Consider the following 12,117-nt stretch of genomic DNA (forward strand, 5'->3'; position numbering starts at 1 on the left):
CTCACAGTTTTCTTTTATGGCTGTCACTGTTCAGATAGTTCGTGGTGCTGTTGAACTGATTGGATTGGAGTGGAAGAAATCAACTTCTACAGCAGTCTGAAGGCAGCATGACGCAGAAAAGGAACTTTCCTTCCTTCCTTCCTTCCTTCCTTCCTTCCTTCCTTCCTTCCTTCCTTCCTTCCTTCCTTCCTTCCTTCCTTCCTTTCCCTCCCTCCCTCTCTTCCTAGTATATTTCACTGTTCCTCACCTTGATGCAGATGAGCTCTAAAGGTGTTAAGTGACCCAGGCTACCATTTTTTTGTCAATATGAAGGGTGTTTATTTGTCTTCATGACAAATGTGCATCAGCAGCTTCATTATTAGAAAACAGGAAAGGTGTACTTGGCATTGCTGGGGCACCCACATTATATATAATTCACTTATTACTGTTGGCCTTAAAATGCCTCAGCATGACAAGATCAGAGCCAGTGTCATCCTTTTTTATTTAAATTTAATTTACACAAAATAATGTTCTTCTTGCTCCATTTCCTCCAATTCCCTTTCTTTTCCTCTCCTGTTCATTTTTCTCTATCACTTCAAAGTTAGTCCGTTTACCAATGTCACCCCCTTCCACAGTCCCACACTTCACCTTTGTGAAGTACAGAAAAAAGTAATCCATTCATTCTGCATATTTACACGTCGTTTGTAGCTATTTGTTTCAGACTGCAAATTGACTAGCACTGCCATTTAGCAGATGTCATTCAATGCTTTGCGGAGACAGGCTAAAGTTGTTGGTCTCCTCTATTGATCGATTTATTTCCTTTCAGCAGCACTGTTACCTCCCGTGGCGTTGTATCCTTCTAGCACAAATGTTTTGAGTACACATCGCACACTTTTCCCTGAGCTGCTTTTTGCTCTTCATAGCCATCACCACTCTTTCTTCAGCTGGCTCTCAGTGGCAAGTTTGTGACCCCGATAGGTAGAACTGTGATGTGTGGTTTAGCTCTTGTAGACCCATGTTCAAGCACCTGTCCGAATCTAGGTCTGTAACAATGAATGACTGGCGGGACTTGGAGCACTACGTCGAGTCAGACACGCTCCCAATGAGTAGCTGTGACCCTGCCTCAAGCCAGCTGAGCAGCTGCCTCTCTGGGCTTTTAATTTTTGCTCAACCATTACTGAAAACTAATTGTTTTAGCCTCCCCCAAAAAACACCAAGCCAAAAAAACAACAAACATTTTCTGACTCTTGTCAATGACCTTCCTTCCCACTCAAAGCTGCTCTTCTCTTCTTGGAGAGTAACACTACTCCCACAGGTGCAACAGGTACCCTCAGAAAAGATGTCCCAGCAAACTCTTCATCAGACTGTTCACCCTGAAGCAAAGCCTTATTCTTGGAGACCCTGAGCACGTGCAGCTAGAGATGGATGGGGACAGTGGTATTTTTAGGTGTCCTTAAAATCCTCTCAGTGGTGAGCATGCCAGCAGTTTGCCTTTTGCTAGCCAAATCAACGCGCTGTTTGAGGTACCATTTGGTCCTCTGAAAATCTCATTGTACAAAAATTATAGACTTCACAATAAAACCCATGGATTTCTGACAAAAACATCACCAGCTCCTATTATAGAAATAACATATACCCCAAGAATGTAATAGAAAGAAATCCACATCTTGGAGCTCAGGTAATGAGGCAGCCAAGCATGACTGTTGTCGGATGTAAAAAAGTTAGCGATGAAGCTCTGCAGCTAATATATTAATGCATACATGTATGGCCGATTATATATTATTACTACAATTAAGGAATATTGCCAGTGGAATACAATGTTATGACAGTGTAATGTTCTCTAAACTATCCTCTTGGCAGATATAAAAAATAAATGGAAAATCTGGAGAAAGAAAGGCCATGAATTGCACAACGGATGAATCTGGCCCACCTTCCTCTCTAGCAAAACACAGTTGGCTCTGGATTGCAATACTGGATCACTTGTTTGTATCACCATATCATCTATGTAATATCCAACCACAGACACAGCTACCATAGCTTACACTGTCACAGCCCAAAAAAGCAAAACCTAGAATTTGGACGCTGTTGAGGTTAACATGGATGCTTGCTTTTTATTTTATTTTTATTCTGCATCATCTTCTGGCTCCCTAAAACAGCAATTAAAAGCAAAAGAAACACCTCAGTGTGGGTTTTGCTGCAGCCCTCTTGAATCATCATGCTAAAAATGAATCGTGCATTAGTCATCTGCTGAACTGGGGCTCGAGTGGTGGGTTTAAATAACCAGTGCTCCAAAAGGCATTCAATATCAGGGCCACGTGGAACTCTCAGCATTACTCAGCAGAGCCCCTCAAGCGTCCAGGCTACACAGAAGTGTGAGAAGAGCCACTCCTGAGAGGCAGGGTTGAGTCTGTGCTACTAAAGGTAAGTAGGCACAGCTGGACAAGGTTGTTTGTTGTGCAAGTCTGTGCCCAGGTGTTCGAGGGGATGGCAGCTCTGGAGACACCGCAAGGAAAGGCGAAAGGAAGTAAGGAATTATTGCCTTGAGGACTTTCTAATCTCAGCATGTCATCATCTAGGGTAAAACAGTCACTGCTGGCAAAACTCTGTGGCACAGAGCTATGCTGATTTGCATCAGGCACAAATCTGGCTGCTGAAATCTTTGCGTTCTGAAAATTGCCTTCTCTTTACCAGCTCAATTTATGCAGACAGGTGCCTATATCAGGGTAGAGAGCGGCTGTAGGAGAGCAGCAATGAGCCCCTGCTGGCTTCTAACAACAGCATTATGTTAATAGCTATTGAATGAGGTGAAAACAAGCTAAGGGGAAGAAAGGGAGGGAAATTCAGGGGCAAGTGGCAGAGCTCAGTGAGCCATATCATTAAGATGTTGCAAGAGATAGCAAACATCTGCAAATCACAAACCCATTTTGCCAAACCCCCAACTGCAGAGAAGTTAGACAGTTTCCCTCCTCTCCTGTGCTCAGACACACAGGCAGAGCTCCTTTAAAATAAAAGCATAATAAAACCTTATGAGAAATTCAGTGCAAGCTAAAATCTACCCCAAGGCCTTGCTTAGCTAGAGCTATACCTTGTAGCAGCTTAATGACATAGCCTTCTAGTTTAATATTTTCTTTGTTTAAGGAAAACCTTTATGCTCAAGAGAAGCCTTAAAAAGGTGACAAGATCACATTTTCAGGATCTCCAAGAGCATAGATAACATGTATCTGCTTTTCCAGATCTGCTTTCCTCCCTCCTATTTGTTTTATCCCTAGCATACAGTTTTAGAAATCTCTAGTAGATAGCACAGCACAGCTGTAAGAGAGCATCACTACAGAAATCAGTGCTATTGCTGCCCAATGGATGAAGTCAGGGCAATACTTGTAGTCAGTGGTTGCAGTGGTGCACATTCAGACAACCTGGGGGCACCGGGTGTGAGTGAAGAGGACAGAGAAATGAGTCAGGTCTGCTGCCGTGGAAGGCTGCATCATGCAGTCACACAGCTCCGCTCTTGGGTTGTTTGGCAGTATTTTGCCAGGTGGCACATGCTACAGGTTACAAAGATCTTTGCACTGTTGGTCCACTCATGTTTGTCATGGCCACACATAGGCTTCTACGAGTCTCCCAAGCCTGTAGAAGGAAATCCTTTTACTGGCTGGCCAAATGTTGGTCTATAGCCTCCTTGCCTATAGATCTTAAAACTACAAAGCCAGCGTATTACATGCATAATCCAAATAATACGCAAAATTTGTTATCAAAAGCTTTCACCTTCCTTATAGGTTCTGCAGATTCTCTAGGATAATGGTTCAGATCTTGCTTTATGAGTGTGTGATTGCAGCAGCTCATCAAGATTTATGGGGTGGTCCCCGTCCACCTTTCCCACAGATCTCTCCTATGTCAGATCAATACATTCATAGAGGAAACTCTATTAACCTATTCTTGTTGGACAGTAACTTCGCCTCACTGATGAGGTCACTTGCAATACTGTCACTATCACACTAGTATTTGTACATTAAATACATACCAATGTCTCTTCTGCTTCAGTAGAAGAATCATGTCAAGAAGATAAAGACTTCTGTGACAGCCCCAGGGAGCTGGAGGGAGGCAGGCATGCAGCATGTACCCAACATGTACCCAAACAGCCTCACCTGGCTAGAGAAGCCATTTCATGTGTCTGCTGAAGCAGATATGGAAGAAGAGAGGCAGACTCTTCCTCTTACACCTCTTAAATAGCTCTTCTCATTCTTTCATGACGGATGGCAAACCTGAAAGTGCGACAAAGAAATCCTATGTTCTGACCACCCTGTTCTTAGCCCATACTGTTGGCTTTGAATAGAAAGGCAATGTGGCAACCCAACAAGCATCCCTTGTGCTAACACAAAGAAAGCAGAGAAGGCATACAAGGCTGTCACTCTGGCTGATTATGTGAGGGGAAAGCCCCACTCCAGGTACAACCAGTGTCCATTCTGCAGCTTCTGGAAGAACTGTGGTCTGGATGTGTCCACAGAAGAGGTCACATTCTCAAAAGATCACCAACTGTGGTGATCCTGCCGCCGGGGAAAGCTCGAAGCATATCCTGAAAGCTGTGTCTGCCTTTTTTTTTTTTTTTTTTAAACAGCCTCCAAAGACATCATTGAACACCAAGATTTTGCCTATATATTCATGCCAAGTTGGACTCAGTTTGTACAATCTCTTGTATGGGATCAAATTTACCAAATCAGACTCCAGACTCCTTGTGCATTACCATGATGGAAGTCTGTCTAGAGATCAGGGTATTTCTCCATCATTAAAACTCAGCTTCCCTTCCTCCTTTCTCTATCTGCAATTAGCTTGGAACAATCAGCCTTCCTGATTGCCCTTTAAAAACTGAAGCAATCAAAAATACTCAAACTGTTTGAAAAATTGCATGTCTTTAGGAACAAAAATAAGAAGTTCTACCACTTGCAGTCATCTGGTGTGAAAGCAGGTTATTTTAAAGGACTTTAATTGCAGCTCTCTATCAGAAATAAGTAAGAAATCTTGGAGTGATGGGAAAGGAGGTAGTCCAGTAAAAGAGGAGAAAGATGCTAAGCGAAAGTATTTTCACTCCTCACCTGTGAGAAACAGACTGACAACAACAATTTCAAAAATTCTAACAGGCAGGGAGAGTGTTTGTAAAGTGTTTTTAAACAACATCCTCTTCCATTTCCAGGATTGTTGTGGCTGGATTTTATCCAGGAGGGTGCAATGAAAGTGTTTTAAATAGCCCAGGAAAGCATTTAAATGCATACCAAACCTCAAGTCAGTATGAAGCCACATTGGACTCTACAGGGCACATCTATACTACTCAGCGACACAGAGACTTAAGCTTCCTGCTGAAAAGTTGTCAATATACTGTGAAAAAGCTAATTCAACTTTCTAAACCAGAACTATTACCTCTGCCTGGGACAGCTGTATGCTGTGCTTCAGGTAAATGGCAGCACAGAGATTGCGCATGTTATTTTACGGGCTTTTTGAAAGGTTTTGGGGAAGTGTCATCAGGATATAATGCACCGCAGGGTAGGCTGCCTACAGACCAAAGTGCTAACATGAGGAGGTTGACAATGCTTGAAGAGCTGCTTTACAAAACGATGGCAGGCAACACGTAGCACTACAAGTAAATGATTGCAAACATTCAAAATCTGGCTAGGTGAAACCAGTTATTTAACAAAGGCAGTGTTGGGCAGATAGCCATGGGAAACAGACATTTTCCTGGATCACATATTGTGTGTCAATAGCAACAACAACAAAAGGAGATTGTTGTAGCCAAGCACCTGCCACAGATTAAAAATATGGATTAATTTTCAATCATTTTCAGGAAATTAACATTCAAAATGAGGTAGTTGGACTACATGCCATTGAAAGCCCAAACGCAATTATGACCCAAATCAAAAAGTGTGTGACAATGAAAACAACATGGAGGGAGAGAAATCTGTCATGGTGGCATCTGTCAGAACCTCCTGGTGTTTTAATGATTGATCCGAATGGCTCTGGATAAAGGGATTAGTTGATTACTTTGATGTCCAAAGCTTTTAATGTATTTTGTATATTCTAAAATGAAAACATGATCATAGACCTTAATTGTGTGTTATAAATATGAACCAAAGTCTGCTAAAGCCTGTGAGAGCATTTCCTGGATTCCTAGACCATATGGATTAGTTTGGGGAGTGGGGTAAGAGAAGGAAGGATAGCTATTACTAGATGACAAAGAAGATTATTCCAATGCTCATCTTTCTTCTCATTGTGCTAGAGAGAAGAAAATGCAGAAGGTACACGTTCTGCTCCAAGTTCTTTATGTGACATTCCATGCTTAGTTTAGTAAAAAGACTTTTTGCAAGGGCCTCACTAATATTCCCTTTTTGGGTGGCTGGTGATATGAAATCCAGAACTGGCTAGGGAGAATCAGTGCACCGTGCAGCAGAGCTGAGACTGTTACCTAAGAAAAACATTAGCTTTCTCTTTTATGACCGAATTATTTACAGCTGAAGAGCTCATTTTACTTGTATTTTTTCTGTGAAGCAGATAATATTCAATCACCTGCTGAGTTATAGTCTAAAATACAGTAGGTCTTCATTATGCAGGGTGGTGAACTCAATTCTCTCATGTAAAGGAGTTGAACACCCATTGACTACAGCGAGCGCAGTTCAGACAATGCTGGAAAATGTTCTTTGTTTAACAAGAATTGAAAAGTGATTAAATACTTGACTATTATAATGCATTCACATGAGTTAATACCATGCTGCAGTCTCCCATTGCAACTGCTTGTTTTGTAAATTATCTCAACTGGAATAACACAGGAACAGCTCAGATATGGCATATGAGGTTAGCTTTTCATATTTATTTTCAAAATGCTTTAAACCAGCCTACTCATTTTACTTCAGAAATTACAGGTAGGATATGTTCTTTCTCAATACTCATTTCATAAAGACCTTTGCTCTCAGGGTTTCAGCGAATATTATTTTAGTGGGGAAAGGCAAGATATTAATGCAGCTCTCTGATACAGAAAGAATATGACATTTTTCCTTCACATAGAATCCATCTTTTACAGTGAGCCTTCATACCAGCTATATTGATGGATAATATTTAGATTTAGGAAAAATTAATATCTAAAAGACTTAGATCTGTTATTATGCATTATGTATCCTGTATTATGCAAGATGATGAGTTAAATCTTACATTTCAAAGTATTAGGTTAGCTCCTGGAAAGGTAGGATGTCTAGGGCAAGATTTTGCCCTATTCGGTATTGGTATGGCTGAGATACTTTATTTTGCTAAGCATCAGATCTTGTTCAGTGCTGACACGTCAGATATCAGCTCTAGGTTTCCCCCCCTGTCATTTGGATTGTTCTTCAGGAAAACTATTTCATTACAAATGAGAAGAAGTTTCAGGCACTGAGGTCTACTGAAGTTAGAAGATTTTCTGCTTCTTGTCCCTGAATCCTGATGATGTTTCTATACTTTCTTTTCCCATGTAAGCAGAGCTTCCTGCACCCAGAGCTGCACCTGTCCTACGTCTGAGAGTATCCCTGTAGCACAAAGAGGTACTCCTTGAGCCTGTACCACATTTGCAGAAGTCTCTACATCATCTTCTAAGGGAGTGTGCATGACAAACAAAGCCCATGAACACAAATGTAGAGGTTGTTGAGCAGCAAAAAGAAAGAATACACAGATTATCTGCATGTAGATTGTTGAAAACAACTGTGGAATGAAATGTTCATGTAATTTGAATAACTCTGGCCTGCAGAAATTCTGTCTGAACTGAGAAAACTTTAGAGGAAGGAGACTTTAATAGCTGGTCTGATTGGAAGGGCACAGATTAAATGAGCAGCTGGTCCTGGTGATTTTATTTGTAATTTCATGCATAGCATTAGCCAGAAAATGTCAGAGGAAGATGTGTATTATTTCATCTGTGTGTTTTGCCTTAGGCTCCATCTATGGAAGTGATCACCAGTGTATATGCAATTAATTTTTTGAAGGTTCAACAATTTGCAATAGCAGGGAAAAATTGTGCTCACACTGAGGCACCAGAATAGAAGAAAAATGACTGACAGAAAGAGAGTTCTTGTCCTGGTAGTGCAAATCCGCAGCCAGAGGTTGCTACCAGTCTCAGAACTACACAGGGAGTATTTTTTCAACAAAGTGTCAATGCAGTGTCTTCTGGCATAAAACCACATTATTCATGTGCACAAAAATCTCTTTTTTGTTAATATGGAAGCAGGGACAACGAAATCATAGCTCTGTAGGTTATCCTGCTCTGAAAGAGAAAACTTCAGACTGGAAATACCCCATCATGTATGAAATCATTAATTAAAAGAGGACAAAAATATTTGTACATTATCTTAGCTTTATCAGGCAGAAGAGGTGAAGCGAGGGTACATATGTGTGCACATGCTCTCTATACATTCAATAGAGACATAGATTAGTCTGACTTGCAGTCTTGGGTAGGATATTTCCTGGTGATCCAGATATGTCTGACTCCTATTTTCAAGAGTTACCTGGATATTTGAGCACTTCAATCCCTCTGAACTGTGGAGATGGAACCAGAGGTACCTGAGGGTACCTGGTTAACACAGGCCTTTCTCAGTTGGTATCACTGATGTTTGGGCTCTTGCTGAATTAGACTCGCACATAAACTACTGCTATTTTGAACTATGGTTTTCTTTAGCAATGTGTTCCTCCTGCTGTATGAGTAATAAATACTGTTTCAATAATTTTGGCTGTCCACTGTATACCACTGGTTGCTGATTCTCAAAGGGAAACCACCAAACTTGCCAAGGGGTAAGAGCAGTTGGCATACACAGAAAGTTGTAATTGGATCCTCATTTAAGAGGAAGAGAATTATGCAATTAGGCAATTAGGCATGGATAGTATAAATGCAAGGATATTCCTGAGAGTGTGCATGCAGAGACCAGAAAAAGGGTAACTAATCCTACAGCTGTGATATGGAGAGACATTAATTCCTGTAAGGGAGAAGGCACACTTCTGACGACTCAGTCATTCCCCTGACCCTCTCTTTCCATGTGATCCTGAAAAAAAACATGGTGTTTTCTGCATATTGTGCCTGAGTTTCGTAAGCAATTAGACTTGATGAAACACAAACATTTGGTCCACAGCTGCACTGAGCTAACGTCAACCCTCACTTCACGTTTGTGTTGCTAGAGGAGGCCACATGCTTGCTATGGGATCGGCAGCCACGGGTACCTTCCCACACCCTGCTCCATGCAGAGATCCCTGGTGATGGTACAACAGTGGCTGAGGCTCACGATGACACTGCTTCTACATGCTGGAGGTGATGAAGTGATCATAGAGAAAGCCATTTTGTCAGCGCTCAAGGTTTGGAAAAGTCTGATAAAGTCTGAAAAGTCAGATAAACAATAAAATAGTTAGAAATTGCCGCCTGAAAACTAGGGGTGAGGGAAAGGGGAAGGAGAAGAACATCAGTGTGATAGGGCTTGAAAGACTTTTTTCAAGTTAAGAAATAGAGTTTTCTTCTGGGACCCAGAAGGTGCGGACACAGGAGAAGCAGAGATATTTTTACTTCAGATTATGCAGGCACTAGGGATAATGGTAATTAGTTCATCTACTGCAGAAATGTAAAGTCTCCTAGCTGGATCTGAGGCATACTGTCACACAACTTAGGGGAGATTAAGTATTGTTTTAATTTGAAGCCCCACAGGGAAGCCAGGTGGACAGAATATAATTACTTATTTAGTCAGGACATCAAGGATAGCTATCTGCATCGAAAAAAAGAATCTGATGCTCTCTTTAATAGCTATGAGCAGACAGGATCCTGTTTTTTTCATCTGCAACTTGTATTTCAAATATATTCATAACTTTCTCTAGTGTGCTGTATACATTTGGAAAGGGCAATTTTGGGAATGAAGATTGAAATTTCAGGGACAGCTCTTGCTGTCATATAAAAAAGTAATTTCTAAACTGTGGATCATCCTTTAATATCTCGACAGGATCCCTCAAAACTTGATGCATAAATCATGCTCTTCGTTTATTTGAAGGGATCTATGCTGGATTGTCTTATGCATTCCTTCTCCATCAGTACAAGACTTAATTTTGTTATACTTAAATCATCCTTAGGAAAGTTTAGCACAAGGGTCCAGTCTGGTTTTCATGGCTGAAGACTTTTATTTGTTCTGATTTATTATCATAACTATCTTATTATATTATTTTTCTGTAGCAGAAAGTGGGATAACAGCAGAGTGAAAAAAATGGGCAGACAAGATCAGCTTATCAGGCACATTGATGGTTTGTTGGTCAGGTCATACAAGTCTGTCATCTTTCAATGAGTGTGATGGCAGTTCTTTGGGATCATGATTATGAGGTGAAAATGTTCATAGTATCCTTCTTGGCTTGGCACAATCACATGAAGTGAGGCACAGCCTAAAAGCAAACATTTTTCCCAAATTTCAAAATCTAAAAAGGACTTTAGTGACCACTTTGCAGTACTGGAAATAGTGCACACAGTTGAAAAGCATTGTCTAGCCAAGAGAACTGAACTTAAAAATTACTCAGATGACCATGTGCCTGTAGGCACACACACATGCTTTGGACAGTGAAGAAAATGGTGATACCTTTGACTGTGATGTCCACGAAAGAATAAGAGAAGAGAGGGGAGCAAGGAGGGCCTGAAAAGTCAAACTGTTCCAAAACTGGGGAAACAGTATTCCACCTCCACAAGTCTAAATACTGATTACTGATGGATCTGGTTAGCAAGAACTTGGTCACATCTCAGGATCAGAACAGGGCTCTGAAATCCAGTAAGTATTTAGCATTGTGAACTCAGCATTAAACTTGTTGATGGAAACAGGAATACTTAAGATGGAAAGTTGCTGTATGTCAGTTTGTGGAAAACTGGAACTGGATTTTAAAGTCATTGTTATTTTGTTTATGTACACCTGCCACTTGAAAATTTTCTTGTGAGAAAACTCCACCTATAATTTTAAAAGTGGGCAAAAAGCTTCCATGTCTGTGCTGATCCTTACAGAGGACCCCATTCCATGTGGCATTTAAGTATATCTTTAACTGTTTAGCTAGATAAGGGCTACAGCTTTTGTGTTCTTTGCAAATATCATATTCTATGCATAAGCTTACTTTTTGTGATTCATTCCCTCTGTAAAATAAATTACAAACCTTCAGATGGGATTTAGTCTGGATTTCAGAGATAAATGTGTGCACATTTTTATAGATTAGGTCTGTATATGTCTCTGCATATATATATATATATTTATGTTATTGATAAAACCCTGTTCTTTGTTGTCCATCAGCAGTCCCAGCCAAAACCAAGAGCTTGGTTTTGTCCAGATATCTTCTGATCACAAGTGATCCTATATGTGCCCTGACTGACCAAATGCATGACAGAAGAAATCCTCACTCAGCTTTGTGATCTCCCTATTGTTTATTGAAGGATAGGACACGAAATTATTTTCTTCAAAATCCTCAGAACTGTTTTGCATAAGTGATCTTCATTTTGCAAGGGTTTTCTTTCTCTGACTACAGAATTATCCTTTCATTTGTGGATAAAATGCATAAACCCTCTCAAGTTATTTTTATCCCTGCATCGGGAGCTATGGCATGAACTAATTTTGCTTCCTTTCCTGGACCAATGAGGTCAGCATCTTTCAATTTTAAGGGAATACCAGTAAATTGTGCTTACTTTAAGGTCACCATTGATGAGATGCAGTGATGTGGAGTCAAATGTATATACCCTGCAGGTTATCCTGCTGTTGTGCTATCTGCCCTGTTTAGCTCTTCTGGGTCAGGCAGTGACCCAGAGAAACAACTGCGTATCAGAAAGTCACAGGCCCTCCTTTGCTCTCCTTACTTTTGTGCTTATCCTGCTGTATGTGTGGAAGGAGACCACTGTATTCCCCGCTGTCATACAAAAGCTCGTTTCCCCTCAGTGGTGTGGGATTTAGGGCACGGGTTTCTGAGCAATGCACGAAACAACCCTGCTTGTTTATCCAGTGCTAATTGCCAGGCGCCAAGGGTCCTGCTTTCACCAAGCTCACGGACAGGAGCTGGTCCAGGGGCCAGCACAGCATCATTGCAGCAACCATGCCAGAGACCCTGCTCTCAGCCCTCCCAGCCCCTCTGCCAAAGGACCAGAGGCGG

General features: G+C 41.1%; 1 long non-coding RNA gene across 1 annotated transcript in view; it reads left to right on the top strand.

Annotated features, from left to right (window-relative positions):
* The first annotated feature begins 265 nt into the window (after positions 1-265).
* LOC310892132 overlaps positions 266-12,117 on the top strand; it is a 75,961-nt gene continuing 64,109 nt past the window's right edge. Inside the window, exon 1 of the long non-coding RNA XR_014577889.1 lies at positions 266-2,400. This is a non-coding gene — a long non-coding RNA (uncharacterized lncRNA). The remainder of the gene's footprint in view (positions 2,401-12,117) is intronic.

Source organism: Anser anser, assembly GCF_964211835.1.
Source record: "Anser anser genome assembly, chromosome: 1".
In the NCBI taxonomy this organism is placed as follows: Eukaryota; Metazoa; Chordata; class Aves; order Anseriformes; family Anatidae; genus Anser; species Anser anser.